This window comes from Vombatus ursinus, unplaced genomic scaffold (genome assembly GCF_900497805.2).
Source record: "Vombatus ursinus unplaced genomic scaffold, bare-nosed wombat genome assembly UNPS02014870.1, whole genome shotgun sequence".
Lineage (NCBI taxonomy): Eukaryota > Metazoa > Chordata > Mammalia > Diprotodontia > Vombatidae > Vombatus > Vombatus ursinus.
Window position 1 is genome coordinate 9,970,311 of NW_020954648.1, and position 18,273 is coordinate 9,988,583.

An 18,273-nucleotide genomic window follows, 5' to 3' on the forward strand; every position below is an offset into this window, starting at 1 on the left:
AAATTTCTTCAACAAGAGGGTAGAAGACCAGTTATAGGACTCATTTCTATGTCAGGAATGATAGAAATCTAAGCTTTACAGGAGAGGTAGTGGCAGCAAAAAAAAAAAAAAAAAAAAATATCGTAGGTAGCCTGATCAAGTTACTTCCAGAGACTTGCTGGTGTGAGAAAACAAAGACAGAAACAAGGTTTCTAGGTGCCATCAGTCCAATCAGCATCATAAAAGGTGAAACAGAAAGAGGGAAAAGTAAAAAGAGGAAAAAAGTGAGATTTTCCTGAGCTAAAAGCTTTAACAGAGGAAATAGAAAGAGTGGTAACTAAAGAAGACAGGTGTATGTGTATGGGAAGGGGGAGGAGGGGACAAAAAACCATTACCTAACATAAAAGCAGCAACAAGTTTGGGTCAGATAGTTCCCCACGTTGAATAACCTGTAAAATCAGGCAGCTTGGTCGCTCTCCAAAGAGGACACTTTACTAAATCATGGCATCTTAGATTGGGAGGGGACCTTAGAGATAATCTAGACAATCTGATCTAATCCACCTTATTTTACATATAAAGAAATTGCAGCAGGAAAAGGTTAAGACATAGTCATGGAAGAACTGAGCAATCTAAGAAAGAAAACACATGCAAATAAATATAATTGGGGCACAGTGTGGTAAGTGAATGAGAGGCACAAACAAAATACTATAAGAATTTGTAGGAAGTGGAAAATTTATTTTAAGGTTGGGAAAAGTACAAAATCAGGGGAAAAAATCTCCATAGAAAAAGTATCCTTTGAGATAAGTCTTAAGGGATGGGTTTATTTCATTTTTTCCCCTCTTTTTTTTAAAAAAAAATTAATTAGTTAACTAATTTTTAGTTTTCAACAATCACTTCTATAAGCTTTTGAGTTTTAAATTTTCTCCCCCTCCTTCCCCTTATCCCTCCCCAAGACAGCGTGCAATCTGATATAGGTTCTACATATACATTTCTATTAAACATATTTTCACATTAATCATGCTGCAAAGAAGAATTACAACCAATAGGAGGAACCACAAGAAAGAGGAAACAAAACAAAACAGAAGGGAAAAAAGAGCAAATAGTTTGCTTCTATCTGCATGAAATCATTGGTCCAGTCCTTCTGCCCCTTCCCCAAGCACCAGGAAATACATACTGCCTTGTTTTGGAGGGAAAAACATTTTCCTTTCCACCCAGAAGCATCTCTGGTGAGATTCTTTTAACTAGAAAACTGATCAGTTCATATCCCACTCTGATATTTCACAAGTATAAGGGAGCTAGTGAGCATTTGAAGATCATCATTCTGCAATGCAGAATCCTTAGAGATGTCAATAGTCTTTGCCTTCCTAAATTCTGAATGAGAATGTAGGCAAGTAGCATACTGCACTTATGGAGTCTGGGGGGGAGGGTATAGGCAGGGAGAGATGGAAAAGACATTCATTTCCTAACTTCTTTCTCCTATTGCATTAACACATTCAGGGTTTCCCTGGGCCAGAGAATTAAATTCATTATTTTTAATCACAAGAATATACAGTGCCGAACTCGAAATGTTGCATTTTATTCTGTACGACATTTCTTACGTGCTCAGAGTGCCAGTTCCACAAATGGTTACAAACAACACATGCTGAGCCTGAGTCTGTCTACTCAACGAGAACTGTGGATGATGTGTCCCTAGGCTATGGTACCACACCACTCACATGCTACTGCCACATGAAGGACGCACAGCGTGGGCACATTGGGAGCAGAATTGACTGCCATCAACAAAGATTTGCACAGTACCAGAAGGAGCTCTGATATGCTTAGTCCTAAAGGCCATTGTTTAGGTGGTTAATAGTAATAGCAAGGGTGGGGTCATGGATCCCTTTGGCAATCTATTGAAGACTATGGACTTCTATTTAAATATACCTCTAGTGTATGTAAATAACTGAAGGAAATGCTAAATTTCTGTTATGATAGTAAAAATAAAGACTAAATTTTTTTTTTCCCATTCAAGTTTATGGATGCCCTGAAATCTATTCCCAGGGATCCGTGGATTCCAGGGGGAAAACCTTTGGTACAGAGTAATTCTCCAAGGGAAGAATACAGAGGAAACACTAGAGAAAATAGAAAGGAAGCACACTGAGAGAGGGGGAAGATCACCCTCAGAACTACTCCAGGCCTCCTATTCCTCTCCATCACTAGGATAAAGATGAAATCAGACAGTTTCTGAAGAAAAGGGGTCAGGGCACTGGTGGTTCCTATATTCACTGCCCTGTGACACTACTCGCCAATGGACTTTAGGATTAGGACATCTAATCCCATTTTAATTCAACACTGAACACCATTTCCAAATTTGCAGCACAAAGATACTGAACAGCAAAGACAAATAGTGCTGAAGGTCTTTAAATAGGGCCAATTAGGTTATTTATCAAGTATGTACAGAGAAGTTCAGAATTTATGTCTTTTTACTGCTTAGCAAAGTCAATCAACATTCTCTCCTCAGTCACTTCTATCAACATCCAATATACTCTACATACTCCCTAAGTGATTTAAGTCTACCTAACCCTTCCCTCCTGGTCCTCCCTTACCCTTCTAGGCTAAGAAGAACTCAGTCCTGTGTATAATCAGCTAATAATTAAGTTCTGAACTACAAAAATGGCATTGCCTGTCCTTCACCAAACAGCTCCCTGCTGTCTGCCTTAACTTCCCACCACTGGAATCTTTTTGCTCCCATTTGCCAAAATTGAAACTCTACTTCCACTCTCTGCAGAGTCCATTTATTAACCTATATGGCTCGGACTGAATCTCCACTGAGCACTTCATTAACTCATATCTTCCTGGATCACCTTCCTTCCAAGAAGTATTATCCAATCATGATGAAAGTGAAAGAAAAACATCAGAATCAAGCTAAATTGAACATTTTTTAAAAAGATAAAAGAATAAATGATTGACTTCCTTTACTATCAGCTGTTTTACTCAAAATTCTGAAGATTATTTAAAAGCAACAATAACAGAAAGAAAACCTATTCATTTGCTACCTATAGAAATGAACCTTGTTCACTCCCTTTTTATGCTATGAAGTCCCATATGCCTATTTATTTAATCACCTAGGCACCCTCACTGGAGGACTAAGATTTAAAAAAAAAAATCTGTTAGTTCACAAAGTAGATATAACTCTACTTTATACTTACTTTTCCTTTATTCTCAAAATCTGCAATATGTTTGAAAATGGTTAGAATTCTTATCCTAGAGGAAATCAAACTGTCAATGGTCAAACTGAATAGTCCTCACAAATTCAGAATACACTGGATGCACACCAAGACTTTGAGAGTTCAGGGCAGAAGTTCCTACTTGTCCTCCTTATTGGCACTGTGCCACGTGAGACAATCATAAAGTATGTGATCACCATTTAACAACGAAGTGGAAAAATCATCTCTTATTTATGTTTTAATATCTATTAGAAACTTTAAGAGGAACCTCCTTCCCCACCTTCAAAGCTGTTCTTTGCTAGAAAGTCTTAACATCATCTGACAGAATGGAAACTTTCCCAGTTGACTTAGAACAGTTTGACCTTGCTAGTACAGTAGCATGATCTAGTCTAGAGGGTAAATAAAGAGAGTGGAGCAGGGTACCTGAAAGTACCAACATTTCAAGTTTGTGAGAAAACAATCTTGAGGTTCCTCATTTCACATTCTGCTTTCAAATGAAATACAGAAAGGATTTGAAGATGGAAGTGGGTCAATTGAAAAGTATTTACTATTTGATACTTTATGTAGTTTCCCCTCAGATTATATTCCACATTCATATAGATGACAGAAATTAAGACCTAAAACCATGAGGAGACAGGACTAAAGGGTATTCATTTGTGAAAGCATAGATAGCTAGGTAAACAGGGCTTTATTTACATATGCACTAGAACTGGAACGTACTATTTGAAACTTTAAGTAGATATTTTAAAAGTAACTGAGGATGTTCAACTTATCATATCTTTGAGGAAAAATAATAGAAAGCCACTTAATCATCTACATATTGCTGCCACTATAAAAAATGGAAGACCAGACTGGACAGATCACTAACCTAACTTGTTACATAGCATTTCTTAAGTTGTTCTCATAATCTACAAAGCTATACACTTCTAAAGAGAGGGAAATGTAACAGAAGTATCTGGAAAGTTGGGGTACATTTGGGGTTTTTGTTAAATCTCTACTTAAGATAACTAAATAGAGTCCTAGGCAAAATTCATGTAAGAAGCCGATAACAGTTAACCCAAAACACAATGGGCTGCCTGAGGAGGTAGATGGTCTTATTCCACATCCATTCCTATCCCACCTGCCAGCAGTCTTCAAATACTTGTCAGTTACACTGGGATTCTTGTCAGGTAAAGGTTGAAGCACACAGTCTCTGAGGTCCCTCCAAAGTTTGGGATTCTGTGAAGTGACTGTCCCTCTGTTATTCTGTGAAAGACTGGACACAAAAAGTCCTGGGAGAGAGAAGCTTTGCCTGATGCTAAGTAAATAAATGAGAGAAGCTGAAAGACATGTGTTGTCAGCAGCCTGCTTAGCCTTGCAGCATCACAGGCAAGCAAGGCCTGGTAAAACATAGTCAATGCTACGAGATAAAGGGGATCTCTGTGTAAAGGACCACAACAGAAAGGATACAAACTGGCGCTCTCTCTCTCTCTTTCTCTTTCTTTCTCTCTCTCGCCCCCTCTAATTTTCCCTCCGCAACTGCAAAGCCGTTAGTCACAATGTTGAATTCTGCAGTAGTTACGATTAGCCATAGTTTATGTCCCAAAAAATGCTTTTGGAGAAGCTGGGACAGAACAAGAGAAGGTGAGGGTAATGAGACACACAGAAACTAACCAAGAAGATAAATCAGGTGGCAGTGTGCTCTTCAAGACTACATGCCTGCTTGCTCTGACATAGCAGAGCAAAAAAAGGATGAGGTCCAGGGAAAACCCCAGGTGTGCCTTCAAAGCTGGTAGGGAAAAAAATATACTAGCTTGGTAACAAGAGGACTATACTTAATCCTAAGCATAGGTAAAGATCCTACCTCCAGCTCTCTAAGTAAGCCTTAGTATTAAAGGGAGTATGAAGTAGTAACCTTAAACTAAGTTCACTCTATCAATTAAAATGAAGACCACTCCACAATTTCAAAAGAATGCTATGCTGTTCTTCATCACTCAGCCTAGACAAATGTGTTACACTTAACCACAAACTGACTGTCCAGGTAGTAAACGTTATAACTGAAGACTTGAAAGGGCCTTCACTTAGTTCAGCTTGTATCTTTAGTCATGCAAGATATGAAAGAAAGAAAAATGGAAAACAAATTATTCCCCTCTATCTTTGAGACAGAAATGGGGGCAGAGGTTGCTAAAAACCACCTAGTTCATTAGTGATACTGACCTATTTTGGGGGGGGAAAGGTTGTATTAGATTTAGTAATTAAAGCTCTTTCTCAAAGAAGAAATTGGGTCATCTACCATTTTAATGTCTAGAAATAGTCTATAATGGTATAGAAATTTCTTGGTTCTTTAAATGTTCAGCAGAGTTAACTTATGAATTTCTCTGGTTTGGGAGCTCTTTAAGGCCTAGTTCTGGATGGAAATGCAGTGTGATGGAGTTAAGGGATAGAGAGGCAACCGTGGAGTTAGACAGATCTGGGTTCTAGTTCTACTTCTGACTGACACGTAGGTGAAGAATGGTTGTAGATCTGTATCTGTATTGGCATAGTTTCCGCATTGGAAAACCCTACACCAGGGGTTCTTAACTTGGGATTCATGAGCTTCTCCTTTTTTTATTGTAATATTTTGATTTCTGTATTTCAATGTATTTGGTTTCCTTTGTAATCCTCTGTATTTTATGCATTTTAAAACTTTATTTTGAGAATAGGGTTATAGGCTTCACCTGATTGTCAAATAAAGGACAAAAAAAATTGAAGGACACAAAAGAGATAAGAAGCTCTGCACTTCACCATTCCCTGCACCAATGAAACTACAAGCTCCAATTATACAAATATTAAATACAAATATAAATACTTATGTCACATATATGTCATTTACATATATCTAGATGTATGAACATCTATCACGCTGACTGTAGACGAGATTCTTGTTCAAATACAAGTTGAATGTGTGCCTCTGAGGACCCTTCTAAATGTTAACTTCTGATACCCAAATAATAACATTTATATAACAAAAGCAATAGTTAGCATTTATATAGTGCTTTAAAGTGTGCAAAATGCTTTAAGAATATTATCTCATTTGATCCTCATAACAACCCTGAGAACTAGGTGCTACTCATCCCCATTTTACAAATGAAGAATCTGAGGCAGACAGAAGTCAAGTGACTTGCCCAGGGTTACATAGCAATTAAGTAATTCAGGCTGAATTTGAACTTGGGTCTTCTTTACTTTACTTGACATACTATCCACTATGCCATCTGTCATACACACCCTGAAATTTGTAAAGTGATTGATCTTAATGACATCTCACTACCACTACATGAGGCAAGTACTACAACTACCATTATCTCCATTTTTCAGATGAGGAAACTAAGACTGAAAGAGATGAAGTGACTTTCTCATGGTCACAAAGCTATTAAGTAAAAGAGGGGATTCAAACCAGAGGCTCCCCTGACTTCAATTCCAGCACTCTTTCTTCTGTACCACACTTCTTTCCCTGAAGAGAAATTCCCTCTACAACCTTCCAGACAAATGATATACAGTTATCCCTTCCGTATCTTGGGGGTTGGGAACATAACACCCCCATGATCTGGAAAATCTGCGTAAAATTTTTTGGCCCTCTCTTTGTACCAGAGAAAAAGTATGAATTCTGTCTTTTTTTTTTTTATGGAGTGTTTACAGTACATTATTGTAAAATTTGGGTTAAATATTTGGTCAGAGGCTCTGTGTCATCTGCTGGTCTTCAAGTGTCATCTTTGGCTTCCACAAAACTCCTCCAAAATTCCCATTTAATTTCTCATGCTGACTCGAGATAAATTGAAACCGATATGGGGAACATCTTGATGTGGAAGGGACAACTCTAAGTGTGTCTCCATATGTCACTGAGTTCAACTCCGAATTTGCCTACATAAAGGTTTTATGCGGAAACTCCTGGTGTGCTAGAGATTCAAAGCCTGGATCTTGGAGAAATGTATGTTGCACCCAGAATTGCATGTGTGTAACAGATACTTCTATTGGGGTTCTCTATAAAATACGCCTCATTCAAAAGCATTTCTGCATGATAAACTGTTCTCTGCACTCGGGAGGAAAGTGCAATCTCTGGACAGAAAAAGGAAAGGAACCTCTTCTCATGTCGGGGAACATTCTTGCTCCCTGCCCTTCATACTTTTATACCTGGTTAGACAGACTTGCATTCTCCCTGACCTTGGGCAAAAGTGGGACTAAACCATGACCTTAATTTTTGCTTTGGCAAGAGAATCCTTCCTTTAATAGATCCCAGTTTAGCATCAAGTCAGTCTTGCGGCTAGTTCCCACTGTATCTGTTATATCATCTCTCAATGTCTGGGCTCTAACCCTTGCTATTCCAAATCCCTGTGTATCATGGTGTCTGATTGATTTTTTTTTTATCCCTGTTACATCCGTCCTCTGTATTTCTGTGTCCAGGTCCCTACCCTCCATACCCTGGCTCTTTGCCTGAGTTCCTAATTGCCTTCTCTCTCAATGTCTAGGTTCTGATCCATTATCTAGTCCCTCTGTGTTGGGCCACAATTTTTCGGTATCTGGGTTCCGATCTATGTTGCTCATCTATGATCTTTGTGTACTGTTTTAAGCTTATGCCTATGTTCTCATGGCTGTGGCTCTTTCACTCTGCGGTTAGGTTTCCCAATATTCACTGCCTCCAGTGACTCCTGACAACACTCCTATGGGCCCCTCTCCCACTGGTAAGTTCTTCCTGGAACCTCCATTTTGGGGAAGAGCCCTAGACCTGCCATCCCTGATTCCCTGGATTTAGCCACCATGCTCCATTGTGGGTACCTCCTTCTCCTCCACTCCCTCCCCCCATCATTTAGCACAATGCCTAATACATAAATGATTTTTGACTGACAAACTGACTCATTGTCCAGTTCCTCTGTACCTGGGTCCCTAGTTCCCACTGTCTGATTTCCCAGACATCTACTTTAATCTGCTTATCTTAACTATATTGCCCCTAAGTTTAGGATGACTGCCATCTGGCAGCCAGTAACTCCAAAACTGGCTGTTCCCATTCGAACATCTGATTCCTCCTTTTTCCCTATGCCAGACTTTTGAACCCTGTAACCAACCTATGTATCTGACCTCCAGCCCAGTCTGAACCACTAGGAAACTAGGTCCTTTACTGTTTGCTTCTACTAGCACTGGCTGACCCTCAACTTTTATTGGCATTTCAGTTCTGGCCATTTAGTTTTGTGCCTGAAATACCAGAATCTATCACAGCCCCAACTGGCAAAATCTGTCTACCTAAAAGATATGCTATCCCTGGCTTCAGGATCACTAAGCTGTGTCTATGGTACACACAATACAAACTAATTCATGCATGTCTTCAGGGGTCTCTTCTATTACGAGGTCATTGAGTCTTCCATTCCATTCAACACTGAGTCTTTGGTACATTCAGGTATTTTTAGGACTAGCCTACAAACAGTGAAGATAGAGGTTCATTTGACAGCATATTTATTCTCTCTGCCTTTCCCCATTTCCCCCACCTTGGAGCAGCTTTATATGTGAATTAGCCTTCACCACCATAGGCTAAACAGAAAAAATGCCTGTGATTTAGATACTGGATGAAAAGGAAGGTCCATCAAGGTACCTACTCTGGAATAGCTCAATTCCCTCTCAATGGGAAAACACTGAGTAATCAGTTCAGGCAATGACTCTCAAACTTCAAACAAGTTCATTTTGAGTGGGATCACTAGGCTATTCATTAGCCTCAGTATTTGCTAAAAAGCAATCCTTGAAACAACTCAAGTCCACCTTCTTCCATGGGGTCCTATCTGACCAACTCTAGCTCACAAAATTCACCCTCTTGTCTAAACTTCCATAGTACTTAACTGCCTGTATCAATTATTCTGGCATTCTATTCTGCTACTTTGTCTCTTGTGTCTCCTCCCACCAGTTATATTGTTAATTACTACACGACAAGACATCTGAGATTTCCCTTCCTGAGTGCCTAGCACAGTGTGAAAAACACAATATCCTCAATAAACACTTAGCTGAATTAATTAATTAATGTTAAACACAATACATGAACCAATTTTCAGGAGCATGTCATTTACTATTATTCCCCTGCTCCACTGGTTATGAGAATAACCACCCCACTGCAAATGTTAAATAGGGTAACCCACTCCTTCCATCCTGAAAAGTAGTAGTCTCCCCATCCCCACTTATGACTCAGAAAAGTCATCAGACTGGTATTCCCTTCTTTCTAGTCCAATATTCCACCAAAAGCAAGACTCCTTTCTCTAACATTTCTGATAGACATCCAGGCTCTGCTATAATACTTCCAACAATGAAGTGTTTGTTTATGATTTCATGAGGAAGTTCATTTCTTTGTTGGAAAGCTCTTAATCATATTTTTATTATAGTTAATTTTTTACTTAGTTTTCATTGATGTCTTCTGTTTTTACATGATTTAGTTATCACAAATATCTCTCCCTCTACCCCTCTCAAATAGTCATCCCATAAAACAAACAATGTTTTTAGGGTGGGAAAAAAAAATCAGCACAACTGATACAGTGAAAAAAAAGTCCAAAAACATGTGTATTGTGTAACATTCATGGACCTCACACCTCCACAAAGGGGTGGGTTAAGTATGTTGTCTCATCTCTTTGTTTTTGTCTTGCTTGATCTTTGTAATTTTGTTACATTCACTTTTGATTATTTGGTGTGTAATTGTTTCCATTGTTGAAGTTACTATGTATATGTATTTTTTTTATTCTGCTTACTTCACCCTGCATCAATTCACATAGATCTTTCCATGCTTCTCCATACTATGTGAGTATTTATTACTCACATAATTTCTTAGAGTATTACTCCATTACATTCACATACCACAATTTGTTTAGTCACTCCACAATCGATGAGCATCTACTTTGTTCTCTGCTATCAAAAACAATGTTGCTATAAATATTTTAGTGTATATGGACACTTTCTTCTTATCAATGACTTCCTTGGGGTATTAGTCTCAGGTCCAGAGTTAGGACATTTTAATCACTTTAAATAATTCTAGATTGCTTTCCAAAATGATTATACTACTTCACAGTTCCACCAACAATATATTAGTGTGCCTATCATTCCACAATACCTCCAATATTAACTGTTGCCATTTTTTGTCATTTTTGCCAATTTGCAGGATGTAAGACAAAACCTTGGTGTTCTTTTTTGATTTGTTGTTTGCTGTTTCTCTTATTAGTGACTTGGAGCATTCTTTCATGTGGTTGTGAATACTTTGCAATTCTTCTTTGGAGAACAATTTGTTCATATTCTTTGACTACTTACCTATTGAGGAATGGCTATTAATCATATATATATATGTATGTGTGTGTGTGTATACATATACATATATATATATTGTTTATATGTCTTAGATACCAAACTCTTATCAGAGAAATTTGCTATCAAGATGTTTTTTTCCCCATTTGACTACTTCCCTCTTTATCCTAGGTGCGTTAATTTTGTCTGCAAAAAAGCTTTTCAGTTTCATGTAATTAAAGTTACATATTTTATCTTTTGGAATTGCCTCTATCTCTTACTTGGCTAAGAATACATCTACCCAAATCTGTCAGAGGTATATGATCTGTTTCTCTTCTCATTTCTTTTAATAGTGTCACGTATCCATTTAGAATGTATTGTGGAATATGATGCAAGGTATTGGTCTAAGAAGTCATTTTCTACCAGATTACTTTCTACTTTTTCCAGCAGTTTTTGTCAAATAAGGAATTTTTTCCTAGGTAATTATTTTCCTTTATCAAATAATGAGTTATTGTGCTCAAATGTTTCTGATTCTCCCTTGTCTAGTAATGTTTGTTTCTCTCTCTCTCCTCTCTTTCTCTTAATAGCAGATGATTTTGATGACTCTGCTTTATTAGTATGAGGTCTCAAAGAGTCATTCTCCCTTCATCCTTACTCTTTTCATCATTTCCCTATATTCTAGATCTTTTTTTCCAAACAAATTTTGTTATTGTTTTATCATGTTCTATAAAGTATCTCATTCGTAATTTGATTGGTATAGCATCAAAAGTAAAAATTAACTTCGGTAGCATTTTCATTTTTATTATGTTGGCATGGCCTAGCCATGAGCACTGAATATTCCTCCAGTTATTTAAGTTATCCTTTATTTCTTTAAGGAGCACGGTATAATTACATCAATAAAAATCTTTTGTGTGCTTTGGTAGGTCAATCCCCAGAGATTTTTGCATTTTGTAGTTATTCGGAATGGTTTTTCCCTTTCCATTACTGCTTCTTCTGATTTTTTAAAAATTATTATATAGAAATACTATTGATATTCAAGGATTTATTTTGTAATCTGAAACTTTACTGAAGTTATTAATTGTCTCAATTAGTATCTTTGCTGATTCCCTAGTATTTTCCGAGTATACAATTATATCATTGGCAAAGAATTGTTATTTTTTCAATCTTCTCTTTATCTATCTTTATGTCTTTAACTTCTTTTCTCTTGTCTTACTGCTGTTGCTTGCTTTTCCAGGACTATATCAAACAAGTGAGGACAGACTACATTTGGGAGAGACCTTTATGAGACTCCTTTTCTCTTTAAGGGATTCTAATAGGTGACTGTTTTCTCACTTCTTGGGAATAATTTGTGAAGTACAAATACCAATTGTTCTTTAAAAATTTGATAGAATTCTCCTGTGAATCCATCAAGACCAGGAGTTCCTTCTTCCCCCTTTTTTGTAGTTTCTTTACAGCTAGATCTATTTCCTCTTCTAAAACTGGCCTATTTAAGACCTCTAACTAGTCTTCAGCTGGTATGGGTATTTTATATTTGTGAAAGTATTCTATTTCTTTTGTGTTCTGAGCTTTGTTAGCATATAATTACGTAGTATGTTCTGATTATTCTTTTTATTTTTTCTAGTTTTGTTGTGATTTCCCCCTATCTCATTTACTATTTTATTGGTGATTTTCTACTCTCTTTTTAAAATCAGATTGGTTAAAGGTTTATCAACTTCATGGGTCTTTAAAAAAAACAGCTTTTAGTTTTATCGTTTCTATGTTGTTTTGTTTCTAACTTATATTTCCCCTCTAATTTTTAATATCCCCCCTTTTGTGCTTATTTTAGTTTTATTTGTTGGCTTTCTAATAATTAAAATGCATGTTTAGTTTATTAATCCTTTCATTTTCTATTTTGTTATTGTATGTTTGTAGGGATATGATTTTTCCCCTGAGGACTACTTTAGTTGCATCTCAGAAATTCTGATATGGTATTTCATCATTCCTATTTTCTTTCACATAATTATTAATTGTTTCTATGGTTTGTCCTTTGAGCTACTCATTATTTGTGATTTCATTGTTAATTCTCCAGTTGAGTCTGTTTGGTTTTTTGTGAATGGTCACTGAACCAATAATTTTTTACTTCATTGGTCTATAAAGGATGCATTAACTACTTCTGTCTTTTTACATTTGTTTGTAATATTTCTGTGCTCCAGTACATGGTCAAGTTTTGTAAAAGTTCCATATGGTGCTGAGAAATATGTATATTCTTTTGATGTTTCATTTAGAAGATGCCATTAAGTCTTTTCTTCAAAAATTTGTTTAGTTCCATATTTCTCCTTGCATCTTTCTATTAGACTTAGCCAAAATTAAGAAAGGGATATAGAAGTTTCCTGTTACTATTGTGTTACTATCCATGCTTTCTTGAAATTCCAAAAATATTTCCTTTATGAATTTGGATGCTAAAGCACTGGGTGTGTATAAGTTTATTACTGATGTTATTTTATTGTCTATGGTTTCTTTCAGCATGACACAGTTTTCACATTTATCTGCTTTTATTTTTTGAATGTTTGCTTTTGCTTTGTCAGATAGCATGATTCTAACTCCTGCTTTTTTGGATTCACTTGCTACACGGTAAATTTTTTTTCCTCTCCCCTCAGTTTTATTTTTGGTGTGTCTTTGTTTTATAACGTGTTTCTTGTAAGCAACAGATTGTAAGGTTTTGTTTTCTTATCCAATCTGTCACATTTTTTGTTTTATTGGATTGCTTAATCCGTTCACATTTAACGTTATGAGTTAGTTTTGTATTTTCCTCCATCTGTCTCTAATATTGGGTTCTTAAAAAAATGATTCTTCCCCTCTTCTGCTGTAAATACAGTACTATGTTCTTTCAGTTACTTTACCTTAATCTTTTTAAAGGTGGCTTTATTTACATTGCTTTCTTCCCCTCCCCCAATCCCCTCTTCTCATTCATTACCCCTTTTCCTTTGGAGTTCTAATTGTTAGTTCCTTTTTCTCTTTTATCTGGTTATATAATTCTTCCCCCCTTTTATTCCTCTCATTTAGTGAAATGATTCCCTCTTTCTCTCCTCCCCTTCAACTAGTTTTATTCATCAGTTTTTTAAATTTTCTTTTTTCTTTTGGTGCTCCTTTCCTAAAAGGATTTCTCTCACTCTTTGTTATCCATCCTCTCTTTCTGTTTACTCTAAACCATCATCCTCTTATTCATGATCACTATAAATCTAGTCTCTCTTTATTTTCTGTATTCCTCATGCAATCAAAATTTCCAAGTATATATTCTAGGCCCCTTAATAAAAGGATTTGTTCTATAAAACTCAGACTCAGTCAAAAGGCCCACACCCAAGGACCTACAAGGCCATATGTGGCCTCAAGGTTCCCCACCCCTGTTCTAGGCTCTCCCCTCTCGGCAGTTTCTGGTACTGACTTAAGAGTTTGTCCTGCAGATTCCCCTTTTCTATTGTGCCTCCCAGGACAATGCTAATCATTGTAAATGTAAGAGGACACTGCCTCATAGTAGCATTCCTCATACACCATGTCCCTGGTTATGCAACCCACCATTGATCTATTCCTTCCCCTGGTTACCTTTTCTTCCTCCACTTACTTCAAAAATCACCTCCCTGGGTCCACGTTCTACTGTTTCCCCAGGTGCAATCATATCCAAGAGTTCTAATTCTCCCACTCCTGAATTAGGATGATTAGACTTTTCAAGCACCAAATCCTCCAGACCACACCCAGCACAAGGTCCTTATCTACCTTCACAGACCTTCTCTTTTCACCCATAGAAGCATTTATCAGTGGAACGACCTCCCACCACATTAAAGCAATGCCTCTTTCCTTTACTCCCCTTTTCCATCCTTCCCCTCTTCTCCTCATCCACTCCTCTAGGCTGATCTTAGTGAGACCACAGGAGTTGTTTACCCTTCATTTGACTGATTCAGGCACATCATCCTCCATGTGATCTGGCACATCATCCATTCCTTTCTAACCCCCTGCTCCCTTTCTCCCCTTTCATGTACGTTCCCAAATTATAACATAGTCTCACAAAAAATGATTCACCTATAGGCAAAGTCTCTCTAGGTTCAGTCCATAATGCCTCAGGCCTGCCTCTTCACTGTTACCTTCACCAGACTTCCACCTTCACCAGTCTCCATGTGTACATTTAGAAAAAAGTCTCCTATTGGTTTCTCTGCTGTCACTATGTTGCTTTTGCTGTCCTTGGCTACATTTATTCATTCCTCTTGCATTTCTGTTGTTTGGCCTAAGTGAGAAGCAAATAATCTATTCTTTTTCTTCCTAAAAATGTTTCAAACATTTCTTTATTAATGAAGTCCATTTTTTTTTTCATTTCTGGTTAAATTCAGATTTGCAGAGCAGGTCACCCTGGGCTGTATCCTGAGCTACATTGTTCACATATTATTCCATTCCCTCCTACATTTTTTAGTGGGTACAGAATAGTCTTGTGCTACCTAAATTTCTTTTCCTTTGTATTTGAAGGTCTTTCTCCTGATTGTTTGCAGAATTTATTGTTTCTGAATTGAATTGTTAAATTTAACCACCATGCAGTCTTGGAGTTTGCAGACTTGCAAACTGGAGGCAATCTACAAATTCTTTCAATTGGCATTTCATTTTCTTTGTTCAAAAGCTCTGGGCAGTTCTTTTATTTCCTGCATCATAGTGTTAAGGTTTTTTTGTCCTGTTGTCTGTTCTTCTGGGAGACCTATGATTCTTTGACTGTCTTTATGTATCCTGTCTTGAAGATCCAGTGTTTTGCTTATTTAGCAAGCATATTTTCTTTTAATGATATTTTTTTTTTGCTTATCTTCTAGATTTTCCTTCATTTCTGTATACTTGCACTCTCAATCTATCATTTCTCTCTTTTGTTTCTTTGGTGAGACTTATCATCACAGAAGCCAATTTTTCCTATTCCATCCATTATTTTTTGCTATGCAGGCCATTGTCTGTTATCCTAATTCTTATTTCTCTTTTGAACCATGAGAAATAACATTTGGTGCCATGTTCTCTTCATTCCACAGAGTTCTCTGTTTCATCAAGTGCTCGATCATTTTCCTCTGTTTTGTAGCATTTATTCATAGATGCCTGAACTCATTTACTAGATATTTCCTCTTGCTATTACTGTTTTCATGGTCTTCGAGTTTTCTTCCTCCTGAGATCTTTGGTCATTTCAGTCTCCCTACCCCCCAATGTCCTTTTATTGCTCTCTTTCTGGCTCTGTCCCCCTCTTTGATGGTGATTTCCTTGGGGACAGTATCTCCAAGCATCTCAGTCTCTTCCCATCCTGGGCAATTCACCAGCCTAGGTTTCTGCCTTAAGTGACTTTTGGGTAGATAGAACTGGTCCCAGTTGGATGCTGACCTCTTTCCTTCAGACTCAGTAGGATGTTGCACCACTCTACTATACCCGGTAACCTATCTCACTCTCTCTGTTCCTCAGTTCTTTGGTTCAGCAAGTACTAGGATTATGGGTTGTCTGCCCTGGTACCAGCAGTATAGAGCTTTGTAGCACTGGTGCTAAGGGACTGTCTGCCTTAGCATTGGCTGTCTTTCATGTCCTCCCTATTCCCACCCTTACCAAGATGCTGCTCTTGAAGGGCTATTGCTGTGCCACCATGACTAAGACAAACTTCCACAGCCTGATGCTGGGGTCTCCACAGCAATGGAAAGAGGGAAGGGAGACTGGAGTGTGGGGCTGAGTTCTGTTGTAAACCTGTGTATTGAGTCCTTGTGTCTACTAATGCAGCCTGGCTGTAAGTAGTGTGGGAGGTTGGGAAGAGGTGCTGGGTAAGTTCAGGGTAGGCATCAGTTCGTGGTTTTTTTTGTTTGTTTTTAAATAACTTCTTTTAGATTCTGAGTATCCTAGACCATGAAGACCGCTGAAATTGCTTTATATTTGTCACATGATTTCTGTTTTGGAAAGGTTTGAAAGACTTGAGGATCAGAGGAGATATCTATTCCTCCATCCTGTTGTTCATATGATCCAGAGGTTGAAAGCTCTAGCTTATATTCTTTATATTGAGCTAAAACCTATACTCTCCCTAGCTGATAGATCTGCCTTCTAGATCTACATGGAATAAATCTAATCCCTCTTTAATACAATAGCTTTTTAAATATTTGAAAACCACTGTCATAACCATCTACTTGGACTTCTCTAGACTAAACATCCCAGTTCAAAGCTACATTGGTTACCCACCTCAGGATACACTCTGGCTTACCAATAGTCTACTTACAACGTGATGCTCAGAGCTGAACAAAATTCTCCAAATGTGGCCTGAACAGAGCACACTGGGGCTATTAATTCTTTGGATATGAATATTATATTTCTATGAAAGAACCCAAATATTGCTTTATAATTTTTGCATCAGTCATACAGTTATCTTATACTGAGCTTGTGGTTAACTAAAGCCCCAAAGAATTTTTCAAATGAACTACAATCAATCAATCAATAAGCATTTATTAAATGCACTGTTGTTCCGTCATTCAGTCATGTCTGACTCTTTGTGACTGTGAACCATAGTGCCCATAGGGTTTTCTAGGTAAAGATATTGGAGTGGTTTGCCATTAAATACTATGTTCCAAAAACTGTGCTAGGACACAAAGAAAATGAAAAAACAAAAACAAAAATAACAATTCCTGCCCTTAAAGACCTTACATTCCAATGGTCCAAGCCAATGTGTACAATAAATAGATAGATACAAGACACAGAGAGTAGCAGATAGAAGGTAACTCTAAAGTTTCCCCTACCTTTTAATTGTATGACTGAGTTTTTGACCCTAAATTCAGGACTTAGGGACCCAGGGTGGTAAGATTTAAATAATGCTAGTATCAGCATAAAAGAACCTACTTTCAAATCCGACTTCATCACTTCCTACCTATTCAACCTTGGGCCAATCACTTAAGCTCTCCCTTATCTATAAACTGAGGGGGTTGGACTTAAAAACTTCTAAGGTATCTTCTAGATCTAAATCTATGATTCTATGACTTTACATTTATCCTTCTTAAATTTTGTTGGTTTCAGCCTATTTTCCAGTTAGTCTAGATAGTTCTGAATTAGATTATTTTATCCATCAGCTTCCTCATCTGCAAAATGAGATAATTTCAGCTAGATGATCTCTGAGGTCACTTGTAAATCTAACATTCTATGATTTTATTCTGTCTATTAATTATCCCAACCACAATACAAAAGAACAAGGAGAATCACAGTGATCTGGAAAGGCTAAAGCTGGGCCAAGTGATTCATTAAATGCCCAGGAAATTTCAATCATCTTTTTACCCCACAATTAATTCTAGTTGTGAGAAGGAAAAAAAAATTTATAAAGTTGTTTTCTGCTTAAAATATTATCCTCTCATCCTGAATCAAGGAAATTTCAGTCTATTGAACATGATCATTTCCTTTGTTTCTTTGTTGAGCTCCTAAAAATCTAGTAAAACAAAATATTAGCCACAGAAAGGTATCCCTACTAGAAAGCAGAACAGTTTCTTTGGCTCAGCAAAAACTGCATTCTTCAGGCAATTGGTACTGTCTGAGGTCCCTCTCTCTTCTTATACAAAGCTGACATGCCTCACTTTTCTAAGACTCCTGATTCCTCAGCAGAGGCCTTTTACAGCAGATGGAGGTATCTCTGTCTTTTTTTCCCCCCAGTTCAAAAGTCATTATTTTTCCTCACTTACCCAAAGGCTCAAGGAGAAAAAAAATTATTCTTGGCACTGCAGCTGTTTCATTATTCCATCAATAATGAAAAAGGATGTTAAAAATTATACGCTACATGGCTTTGTGGTACCCGGGTGGTGACCACAAACAGATGCTTACACCACAAAAA